General features: G+C 42.8%; 1 long non-coding RNA gene across 1 annotated transcript; it reads right to left on the reverse strand.

Moving 5' to 3' along the window:
* Positions 1-6,123: 6,123 nt before the first annotated feature.
* LOC138064805 (uncharacterized) lies at positions 6,124-14,592 on the reverse strand. Its single transcript, XR_011138064.1, has 2 exons — positions 13,408-14,592; positions 6,124-7,832 (listed from the first exon to the last, which is right to left on the reverse strand). It is a non-coding gene; the product is annotated as an uncharacterized lncRNA (long non-coding RNA).
* Between the last annotated feature and the right edge of the window lie 42 nt (positions 14,593-14,634).

Consider the following 14,634-nt stretch of genomic DNA (forward strand, 5'->3'; position numbering starts at 1 on the left):
CAGGTGCAAAAAGAAGGCTGAGAGGCAATATGGTTGTTGTCTATAAACACATTACTGAGTGAACACCAGGGGAAGAAAAAGAACTGTTTAACTTATTGACCATAAAAACATAAGAAAAAAAAAATGTACAAAGTAGCCCGGAAGAAACTTAGCCTGGAAATTAATAGGCTTAGAAAAGGGAAATTCCAGACCTTCTTCACAATCAGGAAGAAAAAAATGTCACAGCTATTAAAATAGCTTAATAGGTTTTAGAAAGGGATTAGATGTTAGTGAATGCACATACCCAGTGACTTTTTTCCGAAACCTGTATTCCCAAGAGGGTTTGAATGAACAGGCTGCTGTAAGGGGCAGATATAAACCCTGTGCTCATATCAGGGATTATGAAGTTCACTCTTTGGTACTGATAAAAGAACTTTAACTGCAGGGTACTGTCGCGAAAGCCCATGTAATGTATTCTTAGGGAAACCACATGGCTCTTCCAGAAATAACGTCTGTACTCATCTCCTTCCCGGCATCCTGCCTCCGAAGCAGGAAGGTGTGAAAGACTCTTCAGGGGAACGTTAACCTGGAGAGTTTAAAGCAAATCAGGTCTCCAGTTTATCGCGTTAGTAGTTCCATTTATTTTATTACTCTGCAGTGCTCTGTTTGCCTATTTGCCTGATGAAAGTCAGTCCTTTTGCAGTGTTAAAGGTGAACTACCGTATTTAGGGCGCTCCAATTACTCATCCATATGCTGCAAAAGGCCTTGCAACACGCTTACCTCCAACACACAATTCTTCCTTTAATTATCATTTTATTCTTAATGAGACGGAGACTAAATGCAACGCTCCGGACACAGCAGAGAGAATGATTGTGTCAGTGTGCCTTGAGCCATGGCTTTAGTAAGACACGATCATGAGAACGTGTCTTCTCTTTGTCAGTGAGTAAAATAAACTGAGGATTTTCACCTTTTTTATAGAATTGTACCTGCATTTCATGAGTTTCAGGTTGCTTTCCTAATCATCACCTCTTAAACAGCAACCTGAAAGGATGATGATATTCCGAACAAAAATAAAAATTTTCAGTCTCCTTATGCTATTGACTTTGCTGAACCCCTCCTCTTTGAACGCAGGTTTCCGTACTGGGCTGACACCTTCTCACTCCATGCAGATTTCCACCTGATAGCTCTGGCCACGCACGAATTCTGCGTTAGGCACTGCATAAACATGAGGTGAAGAAATTATCCTCGCGCTGAAGAGCTGGCAGACCACATACAGGATAAAAGACCATACCTGGGAGCAGCACGTGATGGAGGTAACAAAAGATCAGACGCTTACGAGCAACGGTCCTAACATGCAGGTGATCTAAAACGAGATGAAATTATTCTGACACATCAGAAGAGAGGAATTCTTGTGTGAGAGGTGAAGGTGAAAATGTGATCTCAAAGACTTTGTAAACTTTTAAAGGGCACTCTCTTCACGCAGAGATATATTATGGAAGAAAACAGGAACGTATCTTTAAGAAACTGTGGTCATATTATGGCATAAACTTGAATAATAAAGGGGAATAAAGAGCATGTATTGTAGGCCGTGTGGTTAGCTGCAAAAAAAAATCACATGAACTCAATCTTTCCTTCGATTCCGCTCTCACTTTTAGTTTTTACTCATAACAACATTGAGCGCCATTGCTGTTTTGCTAGGTCTTCCCACCTTCTCTTTTTGTTTTTGCATCACTTGAGAGGCTTTTGTCTTCTTTGGCTTTTTCTTGACTAGAGAAATTGTAATATGTGAGATTAACCACGACCAAGGTGATCTTGGTAATTCATCCAGTCCCTTAATCTGACTCGTGGCTGGATTGATTTCATTCTCTTACAAGTAATCTAGTGCAAAGCCCTTCCTAATCTGGAAAGAGGTGAGGAGATTGTGGTTCATCAACTCTTTCTGTAGGATATCCCACTCCTATGCCTTAATTTCTGACTCAAATCAGTTCAAATGAAGCATTTTTTATTTCGTGTTGCTATTTAGCATTATTCTACATTTTAACATTAGAGAAAAATCAGTCTGAACACTATCTGTTCTCTTTATTCCTCTTGAAAAGGCAGCAAAGTTTGCCTATACCTTGGAAAAGGACAGATTAATAGCATTTCCTGTAAACCTCTGTTTTACAGGCTACCTTACAAAGGCCACACAGTATGGAGGTTTTCACTGCATTTCCCAGGAGTCTGTTCTGTGAGCCTCCATTTTCCATTTGTGGTATTTCCAGACACATTCTTACTCCCTTCTCATAAGGGAAGGATTTCCAGAAAGCCTTAGCAGAACATTCCCGTCCTGCAGATCTTTCCTTAAAACTTTCTTCTGCTAAGCTGCTTTCAGAACAGCCTGGTAACTGGTCGGACTGCTGGCGAAGAGGCGAAAATACCTGAACGCGCTGAGTACCCGAAAATCCACGACTCACACATTTTAGCAAGCATCTGAATTGCCCTGTTATCCGAGCTATAAAGTCTATTCTGCATCCCCAGCCAATAGTTTAGAAGGGATGACCATGTCTACTACTGGCCACACCCTTGATTTTGAGGAGAAAAGGGAAAAGGCAAGCAAGGCATTGGGCCGGCGTTTCCCATCCCTCTGCTCTTCTGACTTCCTTCTTGACCTGAACTGCCACCTGCTGTCATGGAGCAAACGGCAATCAAGCACATACTGTTTGTCCCTGTGAACTCCCGTAGCTCTTCTATTTTTCCACTTATTTTAAAAAGCTTTTCTCTAAAATGTGTGCCTTTCTCACCAATGTCTCCCAGGCCAGGAAGTAATTCTGATAAAATCCCATCCAGGAAGGAAAACTTGCACTTGTGTGTACAAATGGACATGTGACACAAAACGACATTGACTTTCTGCTCTGGCAGGAGACCGGTTGGAGTCTGCTGCCTGAGGAGCAGTTCATGTTGTTCTCCTCTTTGTGTCACTAAACTGTTGCATGTCTAGCTTACTAACTGTTAATTAATAATCATCATTATAGAGAGGAGTGAGTAGGAATCCCATTTCAAGACGTGGAATTGGATTCTTGGCAAAACGTGAATGCACAGTTGTGATTTAATGACTAACTGATGGGACCTGTTCTTGCTTTTTGTTACTCTACAGAAACAAGAGTTGCATAAGTGATTTGAAGTCTGAAGCTCCAGACAAGAGTCTTCTCTTACTTGCTGTGGTGTACGCCAGATTTCAGAAAAGTATCGTTTTACTGTTTTGCCATTTACCGTTTTACTTACCATTGCCATTTTACCATTTATTACCTTTCTTTTTAACCTTTTATTACCTTTTCTCTGAGTTTAACCATTTTATGGTTAAAAAAATGGAGTTACCGTTTTATCACTGCTGCAGAAATAGCATTGTCTTTATCGGTGGATTAGGCAGCAAATGGACAGTCACATTGCAAACTTCCCTTCCATCCTCTTATTATTTGGGATGACAGAAAAGCACATGCCATGCACAGAAAGCAAAGCTGGCACTCTTACGTACCGCTCCTCAAGAGAAGGTGTTTTATCTGAAATTGAATCCGTGATGCTCAATTATTGGTAGATATGATGTAGCCAAAAATATATCCAGGTTCACTATCTGTAACAGAAAATGCATACTTGAGGCATACAGAGCAAGCAGATAGACAGGAAGGAAGATGAAGTCAGGCGAATGACAGCTATAAGATTGACTTGGGGAAAAAAATAAGAGAAACAATAAAGAGAAATCATATACGCTATTTAAATAAAATGGAAAAGAACAAAGCTGGGACACGAAAGGTGTGAATTTTGCTTTTCCTTCAGTTTGCAATAATCAGACAGGTCACGTTCGGGACACCTAAGCTGTGTGAGGAATCTCTTTATTTGTGCACAATTTACAGAGGACTGCTGCAAAATGTGTCCATGTCCAAGCCGATGCCAAGTCATTTTTGTGGGCTTCTGCGCATGCACAGCCTTAGGTGGGAACTGACTAATCCTGGAATTTACTAAAATGTTAGAATCTCATCAGCTTCTCTCCAATCACCTCTGACAGGCTGAATATGAAATATGAGAGATGCTAGTATCAGGTAGGATTCCAGCTGGGATTTTGGAGAAAGGTGCGATTTGGGTTTTGTTACTTAACCCAACTGCTTGGAATTGGTATTTTCATGGGACCTACAGATTGCCAGTCTAAATGCACATATTCAAAGGAAATCATCTATGTCTTTCTCTTTTGGGAAATATCATATACGTCTTTCCATATCTTTATTTGTGTGTGTACTGAAGGTACGAGTGACACATGAATACGAAGGTTGGCAGTGTTAGTCCGACCACATCATGCCACCTACAAATAAAAAGATACCTCAGCTGAAGCAAGGTGCACCAACAACCTGCAGTTTGCTCTTTTATTCTTTATAAAACTCACTGTTTCTTGGGCTGGAAATCTCACTGACTTCCCGGTAACGTCTTGCACATTTTTCAGAAACAGGTATACCAGTCTAAAACAATTTAGTTGAGGAGAAACTTGGTGTTGTCTCTATTTCCAGTTTGACCAGAAGATTTCTAAATAAGCCTACAAATTGGCAAGGTCATCAGTATAGGAAGATGCAGTAAACAGCTCAGGATGTGCTGGACTTAGGTACCCAAGCAAAATCAAATGAGATCGAGGACACAGAGCAGAGGCAAACTTAGCATTGTGCTGTTGATAAAACAGCGCTTACAAGTAAAATCTATTTTAAGTGGTAAAATTTGAAGAGTTCTTCTTTCCTTGAGCTTCCTGTATTTTTTCCTTTCCCTGAGTTTCCTGTATTCCTCCTTTATCAGTTTGTGCATGAGTTGGGCCGGCTGGGTCAGGATTTTGATGTGGTAACTGATGATGCTTCTGCTTTCTCCTCGTTTTTGCCTGTTGATTTCTGCATCATAAAATACGACGGAAAGCACCAATAGTTTTTCACCGTCCACAAAGGTTTGTGCTTTCTTCATTCTCTTTTGATAATAATTAATATTCATATTCTGCAACCTCAGCTGAAAATATTAAAATATTTTATCAACAGTTACTGACAGCTGATACATTCTGTGCCTAATGGATAAGTTTTTGGGTTTTTTTAATACCCATCTAATTTAGGAACTTAAATTCCACAAAAAGTCAGTGAGAGCTACTTTCCGCTTTGTCACTTGAACTACTTTTTTTTTTTTTTAGCATAAACAAAATATACAAAATGCTGATGTAACTGCCTCCTTTCTCATTTTCTTCTTTCATTATTTCCGCTTGGGACGGATAGTTTTGTTCCATCAGCTTTAACTGTGGTCCCAATGGCTAAGGTACTAGTCCGGTTTTTCTTTATCTCAGGCTTTCCACGTATCTGTCAATGATTTCCACCAGTATCTGTTCTAAGTGAATTTTGCTAGCATGCCACGCCACTGTGGTTGTGCTGAGAATGACGTCCTTCGGCTTTTCAGAAATGCTGTAAATTTGCCTCTTTTTAATGCTTCACTCTGTCCTATCATCTTCTCAGAAAGGCACAATGCGTGCTTCATGCCTGATTTACTGCAGATATCAGAATGACATTCACCAGACCTTGATCAGAAAGTACCCGGTTCCTTTGTACAGTGATAGGCAACAGGTAATAAAGATACCAAAAAATATGTCTGTCTACCTCACACACCTGTGTACAGAAATTAAAATGAAAAAAAGAAAAAGACGACGACTCCAGCCACTGAAAAGGCGGGATACTGCCTGAGACTCTCCCAGTCCTTGTCCTAAAGGTGAACATGCCTTGAACCAAATGCAATGTGGAATAAATATGGAATATTTAATTGCCAAAACCAGCCACAAAGTTACAACCTTGTTTCTCAGTAAGGAAATGCTAAAGTCTCCAGAGTGGTGACCCTAAGCTAAAACTGCACCCTAATCTAAGGCATGCTGTTATCAGTCCTAGAGATCATATTTTGAGTGCCAGATGTTTCCCGCACAGGTTTTTGTTGGTTTTTCTTTTTTTTTTTTTTGATTCTGCCTTTCCTAAAAGTTTATTCTTGGCATCATGAAATTGCTTCTATTTCACATCAGAAAGGAAACATCATTTTGTGCCCTGCAGCTGCAAAGAAGATCTTGAAAACCTGCACATACCCTTCGAAGCTCAGAGGCTAGAAGACAGCACAAATCCAAAATGTCTTTAGTATTGTCTTAAAACAAACAAACAAACAAACAAACAAACAAACAAACTTTAAAATATTGACATATGCATGTAGCATTTTTGAGACCTAACTCATGACTTTCAATTCCCTGTGGTTAGCAAAGCAATATTAGCCCTGAATGCTAAAGCACAGATTCCAGACGGTTTCAACCTTCATTAGCCAGATCTTTCATCCAAATAGTGTCTTCTTAGCTAAACCTACTAAAGCAAACAAACATAGAAATCCAAAACTACCAGCTTTTCCAATTACCCCTTGGGTAGGCATTGGTAAAAGAAATCAGAACCAGTCATAGCTCAAGACGAAAGAGGTAACGTGGTTAAAAATGTTTTCTTCATAACCTCTCTAAATTGGTTCTTCGTCATGTTTCCTTTCCAGATTCTCCTGCCCTGAAAATCTCAGCCCGAAGCAGTATACTGTTGCTAAACCCTCTCGAGCAAAGACAGGGATACAACTTTCTTTTCTTCTCTTCTTGTGATGTCTTGTAATATATTAACAATAACATTCACTCCTTTGCAGCATGATTACAACAAACTTTTGTGCAATGGCATTTAGTCAGTTGCAGCATTTATTATCTCATATACCGACAAACCATCCAAGATAAGCATACTTGCAGTGGATGCATCTTTCTTGTAATGCGTGCATCACAAGGATAGTTAGCTGGATGCTCTCAACAACATGTATTTCACAAAGCCAAATGCGTAAGTAAGAAAAAACAGATGCTTGATTTTTCTCTGACTTATGAACACAAATCTTGAGTTTCTCTAATTAACTCGATGGAGTTACAGCTACTTAAAATTTATAGGGAAAAAAAGGCATTTGATCTTAAAGTACCAGAACAAAACAAATTTGCTGGCAATGTGCGCACTTTGTATGTGACAAGCTTTGGAGGCAAAGCTTTGCATTTATGTAACAGCAAAGAGCTACATGTTACTATGGTTCAAGGCAATGACTGTGGCATAACAGAGCAGATGAGAAAAAAAAAATACCTGGCAATATTAGTCATATTGAAAAATATGTCATTAGAAAGTGCTCAGATACTGAGTTATTGAGTCCAAATTATGAGTTTAAATGGGATACTCTTCTGTTTGGCAACAGGGCAATTGGGACTCATAGCCCTCTAGATTTCCTGATCCTCAGCTTTTAACTAGCACTTTTTTTTTTTGAGGCTATGTGAAAATCTCATTGCTTCATTTGGACCATTTGTCAGCCTCAAAGACTTCGTGAAAATGAAACCACAATGAAATCAAGCATGCTAATATCCCAAGTCAGTAGCGCTTGCAAAGCTCTCTTGCTAGCAGCGTGTTTTGGATCTGCTCTGCAGGAATATGGCAGCTCCGGCACGCTGCTGACAGCTAGAGTCGGCTCGCCTGTTCCTTCCCATCTCAGGTGTCTTCAAGCCATTTCCATGAGGGTTCTTAGAGGAAACATCCTTTGCAGACTTCCCTCGCCTCAGCGGAAAGGATGATCTTCTTCAGTAATATGCCGCAGGATTTAGGTTCTACTTGTAGCGTTGACATCAACTCCTCGTCTGACCTTGGGTCACTCGATTCAAAAACGTTCATGTACTCAAAAAAAGCTGCTTGGCATCTTGTGGATTTTTTTGAAGTTGGCAAAGAAGTTTAGGGTCCCGGTTACTGCGATGGTTTCTGAAAAAACTCTGTTAGCTGCCTGCCTGTAACAAATAAAGCATTTTTGAAAATCTGACCTCCTTTATATCAGTTCCTCAAATGCAGCCTCAAAAGAAGCATATTTCCTTAGCCCTTGCAGGGATATTGTGAGAAAAAACATAAATATGCAAGAACTGCCCAAATCCTATAGCCGTAGGATGTGGCATTACTACTGGATGGAGTCAGAACACTAATAAGCTGTCTGCAGATAAAATACATCAATATACATACATGATGACTCAGAATAAAGCATACAATTAAGTCACGTGAGTATTAAGACCCAAAACAAAATAGACTACATGCTATTACATATATCGGGTCTAGAGAATATTTGTGAAATTAAAGCTACAAGTTCACTGCCTGAGAGCCCTTGCTGAGCTCTGCTGTGAACAGGCATGTACAGTCCAGCATGGTGCACCACATGGTCAAACCTCCAAGCTCCATCTCTGATTTTTGTCAGGATAAGGAACGTGAGCCAAAGTTTTCTGGTGAATTCAGTAAAGGCACATGTTCCCCTGAAATATCCCACACTTTCCCTCTACTGAGGGACAGTTTCCATAGATTTTACAGCTATTCCCTCTTGACAGAACACAGGTACCCTTGCATGTAGAAGAGGAAAAGCTGGTCACTGCAAAAAAAGGGCAATAAATTTGTAAATTTATAGTGTAATTTTGCCCTATTTACAACCATGTAGAACTATGACAAGCGAGGCTGCTTTCCACAGACAAATTTATCACCACTGGTTGCTCTTCTCCTGTTTCCAGTAAGAAATGCCAGAATAAGTATGATTTTAAAATAGTATCAGCTACCTGGAATACTCAGCAGATTTGTCGCATTATAGTAAAGTTGTTCTCTAAGTGTTGAACTCAAAAAAAAAAAAAAAAAAGGATGGATATGAACCTAAATCTGCTGCCTGATGCTCCAGTTATGCCTCAGCGTTCACCGTAAACCAGTGGAAGGCTGTTTGTCTTTGGATCCTAATTTGCATATCCGTAAGGTTATAATACCTCTGGAATAGATTTTTTTTCTACTTTGTCACAACACCAAACGCTAGGGGATTTTTTCAGCGCACTGTTTATGCAAGTCTCCGTTTGAACAACAAGGCTTGATAATTCTGTTGTAGTTGATTTAGGAGGAGACAGTGCTTTAGCTAAAACTGTTCTGCTGGAAAATTCAGCAACAAGTGCACAGATCCAGCTGTTTAAGGAAGATGCAAACACAGTGTAGAGGTTAGATGAACAGGTTCCACGTAGAAGCTCCACCTCTTTGATGTGGTGTTCGTTCCTCAAAGTAATCTGAATATGCTCGTGTTTCTTGGAGCCTCCTCCACCCCACCTACAGTCTGCAGCGTTAGCACCTTGCCAGATTATTGCACAAGGTTTGAATGAAGTCTCTACACCTCACACCTCACACTAAACAATGTTCCTTGGAGGGAGAGTAAAGTGAAGCAAGGAAACAAAAGTTAACTAACTGAGGAAACCTGAGCAGCACCATCTCCTTTGGGCTCTGTCTCCAGAGAGAGGGTAAACAGAGATGGCAACCATACTATATTACCAGCTGCATCAGTCTGCCATCAGAATGCCTTTAACCATGCTATATTTTTTCTCTTCCAGGAAGATTTGAGTTATCCATGGTGAATTTACAAAATGAAGTACAACATGTCTGGTGACGAGGGTTGCGAGACAACAAATCTTGACTTTACTCCTAGCTCTTCCACTGACACGCAGCGTGACTTCAGGCATCCCGTTCCCCTCCTAGTGCCTCTCTTTCTGCTCCTCCCCTTTGTCACTAGTATTTATTTCTACAGGAAAGCTCTTGGGAGAGCCTGCTGCTTCTTATGGTGTGTCTGTATAGTGCATAGTATAACTATGGTAATTCGTTGTGTGAAAGACAATGAAATTATAGGTGTTAAGGGGAAGATCTGAATGCTTTAGGAACATGACTTGACAGTTATCCAAGTCTACTGCAGAAGCAGAAACCAGACCTGGCCAAGATTAATGCAAAAATCCCCTGCCAGGTCTGCTTGAAGGATTTGATTTAGGGCATTCGGTATTAATGTCCTGGGCTTCCACTTCTTGAGCCAAAGGAGTCAACACCCATTAACAGGTTGCAGCAGTAAACTCTTCTTCTTATTTCATCACTAATAAAGCCATGATCACTGTAATATCACTGTGTTTCACCTTGATCAATAACTTCTTTTTCTTACAAACCTGTATAAGGTAGTGAAGTAATGATCCTACATTTTACAAGGAGCAATTGACATCGCTCCTCCCCACAAAGGGGAGACAGGATATACACAGTAATTATGGTGACAGAGACACCATCCAGTATAATGTCTTTCCAAGAAACAGGATAGAAGACAGCATTTGACTATTCAATCACTGTAAACGGTTTGGGCAAACGTGACCTTGATGCAACTGACACCTTACTGTCAATTGGGACGGATGCTGCAATCCAGATGTCTCCCCTTCCCTATTGTGTGGGAACACAGGGACAACCAGACATCTGGATCATGTGCACGTCACATTTCCATTTTCCAGATCATATTCAAGAGCAAAAGAGCCAAAGGCAATAGCTTTCTTCCAGTGCAATGAGAAACCAGATGGCCTCAAAAGATCCAGTTTTCCTCTAAGGTAGCATATGGAATATTAATTAATAATAGATTAATAGACCCTTCTCCACTAAAAAATTCTATTTGTTAGCACAGCACTTTGTGTCAGGGAAATGCTGTAAAACAACAGTTTCATTCAAACAGCTACATCACTTCTTGCTTGAAGTTTGTGTTCTACGTGCCCATTAAACGTTGCACAGTTTTCAGAAGTGCCAGACTTTCAAAACATTTTGGCACACAGTATACGAACACTGTGCTAAACTTCTTCTAAAGACCCTTAATCAGTACTTGCAATCCTCTAAATAAGTATAAAATAATTCTCTAATTCAAAGAGATGGTGCTCTCATTGATGACCAGCCAATAATGTCTGGTCATTACAGTAACACAAAAGAGTTACTGTAATAAGGGTCATATTAGAAGGCAAGTGATAAAAGAATATGTGTAATTATAAGATTATTATAACTCAGGATATATTTTCTTCTGAAAACATGCCATGCCCTACATTTGTGCTGTTGCTTTCTTCTTACTTTTTACTTTTTCTGTTCAGTGTGGTAGGTTGACTTCCCCACCTATCGTAAAAATCCAATCTGAAAGGGAAAAAAACATCCCAGTGATGGCTGAGGAGATTTTGAAATAAAGGAATGAGCTAGCTATCTGTGTTATTCTGGGTAAGCCGAACACTATAATCTCATTTGCCTGGCTCACTGCTGTCCCAGGATTTACCTTTCGCCTAGCTGAAAAGGGAAGCAAGCTAAAGATTTTCTTCCCTCAAGAGCCTGATGCCTGCCTGGGAGCACGTGAGCATGGGAGCGCGGGGAAAGCGCTCCTGGGAGAGCAATCCCACCTTTGGGACGCTTCGAAGGAGGCTGTCGAGGTCAGGCTCACTCAGGCCTGGGAAGGAGCCGGCCGGTTACTGCTGTGGCTTTGCAAGCCGCCTGCTTCCTGCAGGGAGAGGGCACTGCACCACGTCAGCCTCACAGCTCCCCGTCTAGGGCCAGCCCAGCTGTCTGGGCTCCGTTTGCCCTCCTTTCCCCTCCAGACCTCGAATGCGTGAGCCTTCCTCCTTGTGCCTGAGCGTTTGTCACCTCCCCCGAACTACTGCACATTGCAAAGTGTGCTGTTGAGGTGAGAGCCCCAAATCATCTAAGTGCTAAAGGATGCACTGCTAAAATCCAAGACAAATTAACATTCAAACCTATCTCCAGGAAACCACAGGGAAGTGCTGCTGGGGGATTACAGCTGTATTGGTGCAAGCAGGATCAGTGTCAGTCCTATAGACTGCCCTGCTACCTATCTTTAGGGAGGAGAAGAGAGACAATTTAGACCCTCCAAGCAACGCTATCCCAGTTGCATATGGAGGAAAAAAGAAGCGCCTTTCACAGCAAGCAAGTGGCACCACATTTCCTTGAGGAAATTTCCTTTCCCGTGTGCCCTGCAATCATCAGGCTCTGCTTCCAAGTGAGCCACGTGCAGCTGCTCCTTGGGGCTAAACATGCAGTGACGCGAGCTTTGCTTCAGCGGCTTTTGGTAAGCTTCAGAAGTAGCTCAGGAGAGTTTAGGAGCTGGAGATGCTGATGACCTTCCAGCATGGCGGTGGCTCTAGGAGCAGGAGAGCTGTGTCAGGGTCAGCACTCCACCTCCTTCTCCCGCAAGCTTTTTCCAGGAGGTGGCCAGGAGCAGATGCTGGGGGGGTGGGGGTGGGGAGGAGGAGCTGAAGCAGCAGTATGTCTACATCTTCCCAGTCACCTGCACAGGCACCAGACTGAGCTACCAAGCTGCGCTTTTTGATCCGTTCTGTGTTTAACGGCTGCTGAGAGCTGTCCGTGAGCCTTCACGGACTGAGGAAAGGCCATTTCATTTGGTGGGCAGTGAAGCTCCACACTTGCTGGATGTGCCTGAACCGGAAACGCTCTGAGAGTCCTTCAGGTGCAATTGCCAGCGAAAGGTATCACCTTTAGACAGCCCTTCTTCTTGAGGCTGGGAGCAATGGGGATGGCTGTACCGGGGATGCTGGGCAGGGGGCCTGAAGCTGACCCCTGCATTTAAGAACAGTGAATAAGTCTGTCAGGGTGGAGAAATAAAAGACAAATGGTTCATTTCCCTCTTGCTCTTAGGCATAGCACAGGAATGTGTTTTCTGCATGGCCGTGTCTCCTACCCAGTTGCAATTCTGACCTTTGAATCCCCCAAAACATCTATCTGCACGGACAGAGCTTGCGTGTTAAAATTACTTGTCACTGGATGGATGAGAGCTGCGACAGCTACCTCTGAAGTCAACTGCCAAGCAGGAAGTGCTTCTGCGCTACATCTATTATTTTTCAGTCCATTAGCTACACATTATAGGGTGAAGTGAGGGACTAGCATGGGGGCTAAGACTTTCTCCGTGCTACGCAGAAGCAGCTGGTGCCCTAAGGGTTCTTCTTACTGCAGCAGACTGGATAAACTCTTGGAATAAGAAAAGGTGGATTCAGGGCCTGGCATTGAGGTAAAATCTCCCAGTTCTTCCAGGGTGCCCCCCTCCTCCTGCCCCCAACACACAGACTTGTGAAATTTCCCCTCCCCACTGCAAAGTTGGGAGTTCATCATTGTCTGTGTCCTCGCGGAGATGAAACACAAGAGAAACAAAAGCAGAAGTGATTTCTGCAAAGCCAAAGCAGGCTGTGGGCCAGGTCATAAGGTCACTTGTTCTGTAATTGTGTGTATGATTTATTTATTTGGAACCATATATATAATCTCGGGGTGTGGACATGGTGCTCGGGGTATGCATAGAGCTAAGAGGCAGCATGACCACGGTCCTCCTCTAGAAATGGAGGTTCTGCGAACAGATGGAAGGAGAAGATGAATTTCTCAGGTTTTGGAGGAGAGGTGGTAAGTTTGAGGTGGGAATCAAGGGGACTTGCACAGCTCCTAGGAAAGCTGGGCACCGTCAGGTGAGAGAAGAGTATGGTCAAGGGGAAAAATGAAACATACCTGTTGGCTGATTTTAATATTCATCAGTTACTAGGTCTGCTCTTCTGTGGTTGAGGGCTGAGGCACCTTCCTGTGGAAGCTGAGCTGAGGCGTAGTGAGGTCCGTCTTGCTCTCTCATAGAGTTAAACTTCTGCTGTGTCCTCACTTTTCCTGGAGCTCCTGCCTCACTCAGAGGACGGGACAACATACAAAGAATAGAGCGATGAATCATGCTGCCACTTAGGGCTGGCACACACCTCTTTTTTTTTGCTGAGGAAGGTGTCTTCTCCCAGTTGCTTGACATTGCTCCAGCAACATCTTTTCTTTGGATTGGTCAGCTGAGTGTGGCCTTCCCCTGGTTCATTTCATTGCATAGTGTTAAGGTCAACAGTCCAAATGCAAGTCTTTGCTAGCCTAGGGCTCTTTGAAAGAACAATGATGCTACACCACGATGATACAGAGTATGTTTAAAAAAAGATGTCGTGCAGTCCCTTTAGCACTGGGTCAAACAGGCGAAGGCAGACTAGAGAGAAAGAGTTCAGAGTAAAGCTGGACTTGAACAGAGTAGAAAACGCCGTGCCAATGGCATGATAATTATTTTTCACGCCTTTTAGAAAATAAGATGCAGAAATACAGAACAGCAAAGCCTTCCTACCTGCTGCAGAAAGTTCTTAGGTCGTTCTTAGCCCACACAGAACGACACCACAGGGGGTGGTCTCCTGTTTGGGGGGGGAGGGGGTTGAAAAAGCAGAGGTGCTGCTGAATGAGCTGTATGTAGCAAGCTCCTCTTCTGCAGGGTGAGAAGGGTTTGTCCTTCTCCTCCATCTAAAGAGACATGCTGGAAAAAAACGAAAGTGCCTGAAGGAACAGGAGATTTTCTTGCACCAGGTGCATATGACTTCGTGGTCCAGCCGAGAGTCGCGGGAGGTACAGAGGGGTATCGGCAGCGCCAGAAGCAGCTGCAGCACAGTGCATTTCTGCCTCCCCCTCCCCATCCTGCCAGGTCGGGCCCGGTGCTGAGCGGTATCGTGCAGCTGCGACTTCAGACAGCGAGCGTCACCTGTGGGGCCAGGTCTCAGCAGTGACCGAGGCTGAACATACGATTGATAAAGCTGTGAACAGCTGGCCACATCTGCTCTACACTTTGGGGAGGGGGGGGGGGGGGTTGCGTGTGCCGTTATGAAGCTCAGTGTCCCTTCTGCAGCGTGCTGGCCCCTTCTCGCTTGGACCCCCTCGAGCGACCCTAAC

This window comes from Struthio camelus, chromosome Z, assembly GCF_040807025.1.
Source record: "Struthio camelus isolate bStrCam1 chromosome Z, bStrCam1.hap1, whole genome shotgun sequence".
Taxonomy (NCBI): domain Eukaryota; kingdom Metazoa; phylum Chordata; class Aves; order Struthioniformes; family Struthionidae; genus Struthio; species Struthio camelus.